The sequence below is a fragment of the Tupaia chinensis genome, unplaced genomic scaffold, assembly GCF_000334495.1.
Source record: "Tupaia chinensis unplaced genomic scaffold, TupChi_1.0 Scaffold144682_1, whole genome shotgun sequence".
NCBI classification, from domain to species: domain Eukaryota; kingdom Metazoa; phylum Chordata; class Mammalia; order Scandentia; family Tupaiidae; genus Tupaia; species Tupaia belangeri.
This window is the reverse complement of record NW_006204543.1, coordinates 674,227-685,591: the sequence shown is the minus strand read 5'-3', so window position 1 is coordinate 685,591 and position 11,365 is coordinate 674,227.

Sequence of the window (11,365 nt, the reverse complement as noted above, 5' to 3'; positions counted from 1 at the left end):
CTCCCGCCAGCCGGTCCGCGGGAGCAGGTGCGTGTGCCCTGGGTACGCGGCAGGCACCTCCTTTATGTCTCCTTCGGTTTTAAGAGGTCCCAAAGACTGCAGAGTTAGCTCCCAAATCCCTGCGGAAGGACAGCCCGAAGGGCGTTCTGGTCTGGGACTGACGGCGTTTGGGGAGGCCAGAGAGCAGGCCAGCGGGAGCGGTCGGGGAGGAAGGAGGCCTTTCCTTCAGGAGGAGCAGGGAGGGCGCGCCATGAGGTGTCCCTCTGCTCCCAGAAGCCGTCTGCGGGAAGTGCAGCTCTTGCAGCAGGGCCGTCCGCGTGGGGGCGCTGTCCTGCCTCCCCGCTCTGATACCAGAACTGGGGGCTGACCTGTGACGGGGGACCTGCAGCGACGCCCACCACTCGGAACTGCCTAGGACAGAACTGGCCTATTGGAACCAGGGAGGGCCTCCCCGGAAGGTGACCACCTGAATGTCCCCAAGTAGCTAGGACGGGGCTGAGCCGCTGATGGAGAAAGGATGAACTGCCACGCACTTGGAAGCCGGGCCTTGAAGCAAATGCAGGTTAACGGACCCCTGCACAAACGCAGTGTGTGCCCGCAAGGAGGCCGACCATGGAGAAGGATTCCTAGAGCAGGCCAGGCTGGCGGGCTAAGCAGGGCAGGCTTCTGCTGGAGAGGGGGACAGGCCAGGGCAGGGTCCCAGGGAGCTGGGACCAGGGTCCCAGGCTGCTCTTAGCTTCACCTGGCCCCTGAGCCCCACATCTCCAGCAGCCTAGGCAGCGGAACGCAGGCACAGGAGGGAGAAAGGAACAAGCCCAGGGACATAACACAGGGGCCTGGAGCTTGGCTGGAAGTCTGGGCGGGCGCCCCCTCTGGCCCTGCGAATGCTCTGGCATCCTACACCCCTGCAGGCATCTCCGAGCCCTGCCTCCTGTCCCCAAGGGCGAGGGTGGGAGCCACAGGGGCCAAGGGGATTCACGTTTCCCTGGAGGACAGGCATTGGGGTCCCCCTCCTGCCACTAGAATGCTTCCTCAGCACCGACACACCCCACAAAGTAAGCCACGCCCCATGAGATCAGAAACCCAGAACTGCCACGCCCCCATGGACACTGGTCAGTGGCGCTCACGCGGTCCCGTGCTCCGAAGGTCTGCAAACACAGCTGCTTACACGGCTCATGGTCAGGACCCAGGCAAGTGTGGGCAGACGGACTTTCATCTCCACCGTGCCAATAAAGCAGGGCAGTGAGCTCACGAGTATCCACTCCCAACTATCAGATTTGGTTTATTTTAGTCGTAAATGAAGAAAGGAGAATGGAATTCTGGGAGTAGAGTGGACCAAGCTGCCCAGGCCCTGCCCTCACTCCAATTCCCAGCTTAAAGAAACTGGATATGAAACATATCAGAAACGAATCCAAGCCCATGCTCACAAAGACAGGGACCAGAGGGACCAGCAGATGGCAGAATGGTTATGTCGCTGGACTCCCACACAGTCCACCATGGCTCGAGTCCAGACCCGGCAGCTTAAACTCACACCGGGCGCATGTACGTGCGTGTCCAAAATCCCGAGAGGAGAATGGAGAACAAGAGATTGCCGTGTGGCCATCCCCCTGGGGCTGATTTCTCACTTTCTGTTTTTCTGTCTCTGGCAAGTGCACATGCTCCACAGCAAAAATCTCTCTTACAAACAAAAAGGCAGGGACCAGGAAAATTCATAGCTACTCACAGTCAGTTTAATCCAGGGAAAGGCAGCCGGGTGGTGTTGGCTCTAAGCATAACAGTCTGGAATTTCAACACTCCCAGGGAGGCTGCCTATGAGAGATGGAGAACTAGAAGGAGACCTACACAGATCCACAGAGACCCCTTCTACATACCAGAGACCAGAACCTTAGCCATTGCTCAGGGATGTTTGCTACCTGGCCCCGGATGGTGGGAAAGGTGATCAGTTGCACGGGAGCCTTCCTGGGTTTGTAGCTGTTTGCCGTGGCAGTTACTCCCGGCGGCCTGAAGCACACGTACCTGCTGTGACATCCCAGGGCTAATATGTACTCTCCAGTTACCAGCAGGTCCGTGGACCATGCTCCCACACCCCCAGGAAGCGCAGGGCACTCAGGGGTCCTGGCAGCGAGCGGCACGGTGTCACATGGTCGGCACCGGCTTCTGCCAGCCTTCGCTCTGGAATCGGCATCGGTGTTACTTCCAGCCTTGCCGCCGGCCGCTCTCACCTGCCAGTTTAGGTGCACTTCTCCCGTGCTTCCTTCGTGTTTAAAACATGCCATTCCCCGCCTCCACGCTCGGGCTCTCCCCTAGAGCACGTTGTCCCAGCTCCGACCTGTGAAAGCAGGCTCCGTGGCCCCATTTTTGTGACACTGCTATTGTTCAAGGAAAGCATACAGACAGAACGGACAGTGGTGTGAGTCCCGCTCCGTGAACTCACTAAATTAAACTCTGATCAGGGCCCTGGCCACAACACGAAATACCAGCAGCATCCCGCCCCCACCCCTGCGGCCCCTCAGGTCACAAGGACGCTGCCTTCCAACCTCAGAGATTAGCCGTGACACTCTCTGCGTGCCGCCGGTCGGAGCCCTCTGCCCCATCCGCCAGCCGGCCAGCTTTCCCACCTCGTCCTGTCACATACCAGCAGATCCTGGCCCGACCCACAGAGCCCACCGGGCAGACCTGGCTCGCTCCCGGGGAGAGGTCATTATCAGTGAAGCTGGGGCGGATGACCACGCTTGGCGTGTGGGGACTGTGCGTCCACATTTCTGCATTTTGTGAGGGTTAATGCAGGGTCAGCTCGACCCAGCCCCAGGCAGCCACGTACTTGGTCTAGCGTTCCTGGGAGCACTTCTGTACTGTGGATGAAGGGCCTAGAACAAACGGTGGGCCGACCCGCTGAGTGAGAGCTGCTCACATGGGGCCCGGGAGAAAGCGGGCAACGCACGCAAGCCCTCAACACAGCTGCTCACACGGAGAGGGTACAGCTCTCTGAGCAGGAAGTGCCATCTGCGAGGGCTCCTTCACACAGGTCCCGTGTCGGCTTGCTGCTGGGCCACCTCGGCGCTCTGCGGATTGGGTCTTGCAGCAAGCCGAGCCTCCTGTCCACCGGGCTCCGAGCGGGCAGTCCCGCCCTCTCCCCGTCTCTTACAGGTGTCCTGCCAGGTGTCTTTCTCCCCGGTTTTCAACGCGAACAGCAATGAGCTTTCCAGAGTCCATGACGGGGCTGAGAAAGCCACAGGACCTCTTCCTCCGTCTGCATCTCCGTAACAGACGGTAGCAATCTATCTTCTCATGAACGAGGAGTCGGAGTGGCGTCTGTGGGTGGTGCCCTGCTCCCTGGGATAAACGTCACGTAACTGGCCCGCTTCATTCATTTAGGAACACACTACCGGGTCGTTAGCCAGCGTTCCACTTCTGACCCTGAGTGGATATCCGCCCGTGAAACCAGCCTGCCATTTTCTTTGCTTCTAATTTACTTGTTCTGTTTTGGTACCAAGGTCATTAACTGACTTTGTAAAATAAGTTGTGAAGCTTATTTCCAAGTTCAATTTTCTGTAACATATTGTTTAAATTATGGGTTATAAATTCCTTAAGATTCTGGGATTACGATCCCCAGTCTAGCCAGGAGCCAGGACAAGCCAATCACAGCCGTCTGTGCCTGAGTTCCAGAGTCAGCCATGTGGGGCCTGGCCGCCCTAACCACCACGCCACCTGTGCCCTCCCCCATCCTGCTGTATTCCCTGGGTCCACTTCCACAGCCTCTTAGCTTCCTGGTGGGGCGAGCTGCTGGTCCGTCTGGACCCTGTGCGTCCTTGGCGCCTCTCCACAGAGGCCATCTTGGCTGCTTCATCCTTCCTCTCTGATCAGAAGTTGGGGGCCTTCAGGTGTAGGTTCAGTCTGCCGTGTGTAAGAGAAATTCCCTTAACTACAAGAATCTAGGATATTTATGTTCAATGCCTTCACTGATATTTTTACTTGCATTTTTATTTTTTGGAAAAGCTTTGCCAGTCTATATAATCATCTTCTTTTTTAAAAAAATCATTAAAAAAATTTTTGTTGTGGGGTATGTCTGCTCATAGAGGGGGGGGAAGTGAAAAGGTGATGCCCCGGAGAATGGCCCGCTGGGACCCCTTCTCTCCCATGACCCTCTTGGAATTGGGGCATACACACGTGCCCAGATTGTTTTTCAAGCCACCGAGTCCAGGATTCGAACCACACAGTCGGCCATGCGGTAGCCCGCGCCCGAACCACCCCACCACCGGCTGGCCTGACAGTCACCTTTGTAATGACTAAGCTTTGTTTTGTAATGATCTTCTTTGGGAACGTTAAGAAACTGATGGTAGACATTCGTAACTTGCAAAACAAATTCTGAAAAAGAATGACCAGATAGAGTTACCCAAGATCAGAGTAGCACCGGGGCCAGCTCGTTTAAGGGGAGCGCGCCCGCAGTCCAGCCCATGAGAGAGCTGGGCGGAGGGGGCCAGACGCACACCTGCCGCCTCCCCGACGGACACAGGTAGATGTCAATGCCTCGGAACACTGACTCACGCAGGTAAACCTGTCTTCACTGAGGGCGCGGCTCCCGAGGGCGAGGAGAAAACGGACGATGGAGAACCGTCCAGCCGGGACCCTGTCCAGCGAGTCCCGCGCAGGGAGGGTCGGCGAGGTGTACATAGGCCCCGGGAGGCCCCGGCCATGTGTGGGCAGGGAGTGGGGCCATCACAGCCCTCGCAGAGCGGACCCGGCTGTCAGTCAGACTCGTGGGCATCGTGTGTGTCTCCGAAGCCTGATCACACATGTCAGGCTGTCCTGTCACACGTGTAGTCAGGTGTGAAGACGGCCTCCAGTGTGAAGGCCGGTGGGGGCTGGGTGGAGGGGCGGCAGGTGAAGGGGGAACTCACGCCCGACCGTGAAGGGCGCCGGGGAGCCACGGGGAGCCACGGAGGGCGGCGAGCTGAGGAGCACAAGCTGGCTGGCCTCCCCACGATTGGTGGTTTGATCCTGGAACATGAAACTGCTAAAAGGAGGTGCTAGACAGAGAGATCACTTCTGGAGGACACGTGGCCCCGTCGGGGAGCTGGGTGACACGGCTGGGAAGATCTCAGGCCTCTCGGAGGGCAGTACTCTCACCGCCCGGCCGGACATCGCTAAATGAAATGGCAGGAAATCTATCAGGAGAGAACAGGGCGGTGGCCTTTGGGCAAGCTCCCAGGAGGAGCGTATCCCATTAGCAGAGATCGATGGGTCTGGTTTACCGTCTAAGGCCTGCATCACACACTCGGCTTACATAACAGACCCGAGGCTGACGAGAGCTGCCAGGCCCCCCTGCGCTCACTCCACCGGGACCCGTGTGCGAAGCCTTGGCACGGTGCTGCCGAAGACGGCGGCCGGGGGGTGACCACCTGCCCCGAGCCAGAGTCGGCGGAAACAAAGGCCCTGCCGTGTACAAAGTGCTGGCCTGGCTGTGACATCTGTCTTCACGGCAGAGAGGCTGTGGGGAGGTGTCCTGCCCAGTGAGCCGCACAGAGCCAGCCACAGACATGCGTAGCCGTGCTGGCCTCTCCGTCTCCCCGGCACGCGCCCTGACACCGTCTGTCCCCAAGGCTGGAGCGTCCTGCCGTGCTCACAGGGCCCCCGGGCAGGCCTCCCACATCTGGCCAGCACGCTCCTCACAGGGCTCCCCCCGGGTCCCCTGCAGAGGCTGTGCCTCCAGTCCTCCCTGAGAGGACAGCCTTGGGTGGTCCTGCTGCACGCCACCCACACCCATGGTGGTGGCATGAAGGCAAGCTCCAACCACGCAGGAGAGGGTCCTGGCGAGGACGCGGACAGGAGAGGAGGGGGAGCAGCAGGGAAGGCCCCAGAGGGCTGGAGCCCGGCTTCATGTTACGGGGGCCAAGCCCACGTGGCTGGCCCCAATTCAAATCTGACCCTGGTGGCTTCAGAACATGTCAGGCATGTGTGTGCCCCAAATCCTGACAGGGCGGAGAAACGGAGGAGGGACTGTGGCCTGACCACGGGCACTCTCACGCCGGCTTCAGTGCCACTTTCTCAGAGCCTGTCGAAGCTGGAGGCGCCATGTCCCAGAGCCCTTCCCACCCGCGTACAGGCCCTCCCAGCATGCTCGCTGCTCCAGAGCCTCCGCGGAGAGGCCGCGCCCTGCCCTGGCTGACCCGGTCCCTGCAGCGGGCTCTGAGTCTTTGTAACATGTCCCTGTTTCAAGGCTGCGGAGGAGAAGTTTGCAGAAAGCCCACTAGGTGTGAAGTTGATGGCAAATCTCTGCACTGGGTTCCATGCCTCCTGTGACATCTAATTATCCTAAATGTTCTTTAAAATGAACACATCGTTTTCCTCCTGTCCACACCTGCTGTGTCCACCATGGCCCTGGCTCGCTGTGAGGTGTCAGCTCAGAGGCTGGGGCCCGGGCAGCTCCCCACGCCCCTCACTGCCCGGCAGCAGCCAGGCGCTCTGCGGTGCCTATCCCCGCTCTGGGACCTGTCCTAGTACCTGGGCCACACCTTTCTTCCCACCCTCTGGTTTCCCACAGAATCCTGACTAAGATGCCGACCATGGTGTAATAGATAATCAGAAAATCAGAGGGACCGTTTCAAGCTTCCACGCCTGCTCTCACCCTGACACGCACGGGCATGGGACACGCACCCGCGGGGTCCCGTGGCAATCAGGGTTAGCACGAGGCACCACACGCTGCTTGTTGTAGATGTCTGGGCCGGTGGGGCTGGACGAGGAGCCAGCAGGGAGGAGGCGGGAGCGCGAGGTGTGGCCGTAAGCGCTTCCAAGACACACTCGTTCATCTCATGCTGTGAACTTACGGAAGTGACTTAATTCAACACTCTTCCCATCTCACACTCCAAGCTGATGAGGTTCAAGCCTGCGGCTGACACAGCACATCATAACGGTAGACCTCATTACGGATATTCTCATTATTTAATTGGGCAAAGATCTGCTTGGCCCTCCCCCTTTTGGCAGAAGATGCCTCGGTCAGGAAGATGCATGTCAGATGCGATTCCACGGCCAGACCCAAGCTCCACGGCAGCCCTGGCCCCTTCCACACCTTCTCCTCAACGGGTAAGGAGCCCCAGAGGCCCTGCCCACTTCTGCCCCTGCCGCGCACCTGCATCTTCCGCCAGGCCCCACTTCCTGACAGTGGTCCATGGCCCGCCCCTCTGCACACGGTGTGCAAGGGGACAAAAACCAGACACGTCGCCCACACGCTCCAGCCCTCACCTGGGCCGACCTCTACCCTCCTTCCAAGTGTGGTTCCTGCTCACTTTCTAAAAATTTACTTATTATGTATTCATTTCTTCCATCAGTGAGAGAGACAGAGATCCAGCCCCGGCAGGGTCCCGAAGCTGCCATGCGCCCCAGGCCCAGATCGGCTGGGATGTGCTGGTCAGTCTCGGGTGGTCACAGCAGCTGGCACGTTTCCCTGGGGAGGGCCGGGGTTTCCAAGGCAACAGGATGCAGAACTGGCCTCGTGGGTTGCGAGGAGGCTGACAGGAGTGGTCGTCTTAGGACCTCCCAGGCCCTAGGCCACCAGAAGCCAGAAGAGAAGGCACAGCCAGCGGGAAGGCAGAGCCCAGAGGGCAGCCTCTGAGCAGACACCGACCTCCCGGATGGCGGAGGACAGGCCGGTGGCAGCATGCCTGCAGGAGAGGCGGCCAAGCCCACGCAGACAGCCACACGCCACCTGGCGGGTCGGACCCGCAGTCGCACTGGGCCGGGAGGGGTTGGGCAGGACTGTGGGCTTCATCCACAGGACCCAGAGAACACGCTGCTGTCACCCCCGGCCCCTCCGGCCCAGAGGGGTGACAGGGGAGCAGGCCAGAGGCCGTGGGCACGTGGGGTAAGCAGAGCCGGGTTGGAGCTCAACAGCGAGAAGCCAGTGACTCTGGCACCATCGTGGGGCACCAGGAAACCACGAGCCCCCCCGCCCCGAGTGCTTTATCCCTCTGGGCCTGCGGTTCCCCACGAAATCCACGTGCTCTGTTGTAGAGCTCAGGCTGGACCCCACTGCCTCACCACAGCCCTCCACGGGGCCGGGCAGGGACCCTGTCTGCGGTCTGAGAGGGCCCTGTGCCCAGACCGAGGGCAGCTCTGCCCCCTGGTGGCTGAGCCCAGGACTGCACACTCAGGCCCTCAGCTGGCCGAGCAGATCCCTGGGCAGCAGGGGCTGGGCCGCTGGGGCAGCTAGAGCTGGGCTGGGACTCCATGTGCCACCCACGGTGCCACCTCCCACGGTACCCACCGCCATGGCACCTACTGCCCACAGCTCACAGCACCCACCTCCCAGGGCACCCACTGCCCACGGCACTCCCCACCCACAGTTCACAGCACACCCCTCCCACGGCACCCCCCACCCACAGCTCACAGCACTCGCCTCCCACGGCACTCACTGCTCACGGCATCCAGTACCCACAGCATGGCCCACACACGGCCCTCCACCTGGCTCCTACAGCACAGCACATGCATAGCCCTCTGCACCCACCACCCATGGCAGGGCCCACGCAGAGGCCACAGTGCTGCCCACTGGAGCTGTGGTTTGTGAGCCTGGAGGGGCTCCCCAGTCCATCAGCTGGGTGCAGGCCCTGGAAGCTCCGGGGCCCTGGAGTCTGTCTTTCAGTGTGGTGCTATGGGCTTCACTTCACTTATTTATCTTCTTTTACTTTTCAAGAGGTTTTTGCCATAGGGTGCATGCACTCGCCAGAAAGACAGAGAGAGACAAAGAGACAAAAAGCGAGAAATCACCCCCCAGAGGGGATGGCCGCACTGCAATCCCTTCTCCTCCCCAGGTCCGGGACTCAACTGCGGTTGACTACATGGGAGTCCAGCGACATAGCCATTACGCCAACTGCTGGTCCGTCACTTCACTTTTTAAAAGTTGATTTCTTTCCATCATGACTGCACGCATGTGCACACGCACACACACACACGTGCTCTGGTTCTCCACCCTTCCAGGCCCGGGTGCTGTGCAGTAGCCGGTGTGGACAGCAGGGCTAGGGTCCAGAGCATGTCCGTGGAGCCGCCCTCCCCACCAGAGCTAGGTGCCAACACCGGGCCGGCCCGTTTCTCGTGGTCTGGAAAGCAGGGCCCGGCCCCGTCCACCCCTTTGCCACCCTCCCGCCCCATGGCTGGGAACACAGACACGGCAGGGCCCTCGCCCCATGTGCGGAGCACGGCACCTTAGCAGGGGTGCCACGCTGGCCGCCGGCGTTCCCCCACCGTGTCTTTGGCCTGGCTTCCCGGACTGCAGAGCCAAAGGCACGAGGGCCCTGCTCGCTGCTGCGACATCTCTCTGTAGGGCTGTGTCTGTGTCCCCACAGCAGGTCTGAGTGTCCGGTCGAGTGGCTGGGGGTGTCCAGGGGAGGGGCACAGGCGGGTGCTGTGAGTGTCACTCCACGCCTGGGCTCTCGTGGGGCCTTCAAGGCCAAAACAGAAACCAAGCTTCCTCTGGGACCTCCCTGCTTCGCCCTCAGCTGACTTTAGAGCTGCATTTTTCACCTTGGCCACCAGGTGGCGCCGCAATCCGCGCTACTGAGCGGCGGCCACTCCTGGGGAGAGCCCCGGCCTGGCTGTATCAGCTCTGATGATTTCACCTCTGCTGCCCCGAAACCCGGGAATGGGGCACGTGGCCACCAGCTGCACCCTCAGGCCCCACAGGGGAACCAGCAACTGGGGACTATGGAGCCGTCCCAAAGCACCAGTTTCAAAGCAGGGCCACCTCCCACCCTCGGGGCCCAGGGGCCCAGTGGCCCCGCCCCACCCAGGTGCGGGCCAGCAGCCAGGCTGGCCCTGTCCCCCGTCCTCACTCCCTGTCTGCGCCCCGAGCCCCGAGGAACGTGGCCTGCGGGATGCCTGTGGTCTGGAGGGCTACCCAGCCTATCCAAGTTGCCAGAGTCACGTGTGAAGTCAGGGGCCATTCCCCGCCGTCCTGAAGATGGCATCCGCGCTGTTGGTGACCCGTACCTCGCGTGAGCGGGCTCCCAGGCCATGCCAAGCACCACCTCGGCCCGGCAGCCGCGCCGGGGAACGACACCGCGGACTGAGCTCAGACCACGCCAGGACAATGCAGGGAGCTTGCCAAAATCTGGATGGGCAACACAAGGGCTTCCTTGTTGGGAGATTTGGGAGGACAGAGACCCGGGCTTTGTGCTGGCGGGGCCGCTGCAGGGGGCACCGCCAGGCAGCTGGGAGAGGGTGGTGAGGGGACGGCCACTGGGCGGGCTCTCGGAAGAGAGGGTGAGCGGACCTCGTTAGAATCAAACGAGTGCTTTTCCCTGACGTGGAGCCAGCAGTAAAAACCGTGGAGTAGGAAACAGAACCGGATGGTGGACCTGGTTACATGGCAAGCTGGAAAGGTTAATGACACCCCGACATCAGGGCTGCCCCACAAACTGCCTCCGACCAAACGCAAGGCATGCACCGACGGAGAGGCCTACAGGGAACGCGGAAGACAGCGCTCACACATGTGGCCAGCAAGGGGGAGCTGGCTGCTACGTTCCCACTCCAGGGGGATGGCCACACTGCAATCCCTTCTCCTCCATTCTCCTCTGGGATTCTGGGTACACACGCACTCACGCCCGGCTGAGTTTCAAGTCACCCAGTGCAAACCGCGGTGGGCCATGCGGGGTCTCGTACCTTAAGCACTGCTGGCCTGACTCATTTGCTAAAGTCTATGCATTCGTTTCCTTCTTGAGTAGAGAGAGAGAGAGAAGGAGGTTCCCTTGGCAGGGTCCTGCACGCGCACTCCTCACCAGCCTTGCAGCCAGGCTCACGGTGTCCGGCCGTGGGACTGGCATGTGCAGGTCGGACAAGGCTCCGAACCCTGGGCCTTCCCTCCGTCTACTCTGTGTGCTGTGGCGTTCCACCACCCGCACCGCCGGGGGCAGCAGAGAAGCCGTCCGTGACCTCTGATCACCCGGGAGTGTGGGTGTTTCTCCCACCAACAGCCGCCCTCTTGCAGTGGAGGCCAGGGTGTCTCTCTGCCAACCCAGCTCTGGGGCCTGGACCTCCACCCGGGAACCGCTATGTTCTCTGTGACTCCCTAGGTGGTGCCCGGCACAGAGTGGCTAAGGGCTCGGCCCTGCCGGATGCCCTGCGGTGACACCCACACCACTGCTGGGGCCATGGCTTCTCGCCCACCGGGTGGCCTGTCTTTCGTCTGTGTCTCCTGTAACCTGCTAAGAACAGCCGTGTGCCCGGTGCTGGCCGGCCTCCTGGCCTCCTGAGTTCCTGCAGGAACCCTGCAGCAGGGAACTCCCAGACCGGGGGTGGGCAGGACCACCAGCTGCCCTGTGGCCTCTCTGCCTCCACTGCAGCCGGGCTCTGCTGACACAGGTGGAGGGTGGGCTGG